The following is a 1,758-nucleotide window of genomic DNA, read 5'->3' on the forward strand; positions in this document are numbered from 1 at the left end:
ATACAGGGTACTAGCTACCTGGCAGATGAGTCCAACATGTCCATATACTGAGAGCTAGCTACATGGCAGAAAGTCCATTATGTTCATATACAGAGTGTTACCTACTTGAAGTATCAGCACAACATATCCATGTATAAAGAGCTAGTTTCATGCCAGACGAGTCCAAAATGTCCATATACAGAGAGATAGCTCCATGGCAGAGTACTGAAACATTTCCATATACATAGTTCGAGCTACATGGCAGATGTGTCCACCGTATCCCTATACTGAGACCTACCTACATGACAGATCATTCTAAATTATCCATGCACAGAGAGCTAGCTACATGTTAGATGAGTCCAAAATGTCCATAAACAGAGAGTTAGCTACATGGAAGAGTAGTGCAACATTTCCATATACAGAGTTCTAGCCACATGGGAGATGTGTCCCTCATGTCCATATACTGATAGCTAGCTACATGGCAGAGTAGTCCAACATGTCCATATACAGGGTACTACCTACATGGCATATGAGTCCAACATGTCCATATAATGAGAGCTAGCTATATGGCAGACAAGTCCTGTATGTTCATATACAGAGAGCTACCTACTTGGCAGATCAGTCCAACATATCAATGTACCGAGAGCTAGCTACATGGCAGACAATTACAAAATATCCATATACAGAGAGCTACCTACATGGCAGGGCAGTGCAACATTTCCATATACAGAGTTCTAGCTAAAAGGCAGATGAGTCCAACTTGTCTATAAACAGAGAGCTAGCTTCATGGAAGAGTAGTGAAACATTTCCATATACAGAGTTCTAGATAATTGGCAGATGTTTCCAACGTGTCCATATACTGAGAGCTACCTAAATGGCAGATCAGTCCAAAATATTCATACACAGAGAGTTCACAATGTCAAACGAGTTCACAATGTCCATATGCAGAGAGCTTGCTAAATGGCAGAGTAGTGTATCATTTTCATAAACAGAGTTCAAGCTACATGGCAGATGTGTCGAAAGTGTTCATATACTGAGATCTAGCTACATGACAGAGTATTCCAACATGTCCATATAAAGAGTACTAGATACCAGGATAATGAATCCAACATGTCCTTATACTGAGAGCTAGAAACATGGCAGATAAATCCAATGTGTTCATATACAGATAGCTACTTACTACACAGTTCAGTCCAACATATCCATGTACAGAGAGCTACCTACATAGCAGACGACTCCAAAATGTCCATATACAGAGAGCTAGCTCCATGGCAGAGTAGTGCAACATTTCCATATACAGAGTTCTAGCTACATGGCAGATGTGTCCAACTTGTCCATATACCTAGAGTTAGCTACATCGCAGACAAGTGCAATATGTTCATAAATAGGGTACTAGCTACATGGCAGATGAGTCTAACATGTCCATATACTGAGAGCGAGCTACATGGCAGACTACTGCAACATTTCCATATACAGAGTTCTAGCTACAAGGCAGATGAGTCCAACTTGTCTATATTCTGTGAGTTAGCTACATGGCAGAGTAGTCCAACATGTCCATAAACAGGTTACTAAGTACAAGGCAGATGAGTCCAACTTTTCCATATTCAGAGAGCTAGCTATGTGGCAGAGTATTGCAACATTTCCATATACAGAGATCTAGCTACAAGTCAGATGTGTCCAATGTGTCCATATACTGAGAGGTAGCTATATGGCAGAGTAGTACAACATTTTCATATACAGGGTCCTAGCTACATGGCATATGAGTACAATACATCCATA

This window comes from Chrysochloris asiatica, unplaced genomic scaffold, assembly GCF_000296735.1.
Source record: "Chrysochloris asiatica unplaced genomic scaffold, ChrAsi1.0 scaffold00459, whole genome shotgun sequence".
Lineage (NCBI taxonomy): Eukaryota > Metazoa > Chordata > Mammalia > Afrosoricida > Chrysochloridae > Chrysochloris > Chrysochloris asiatica.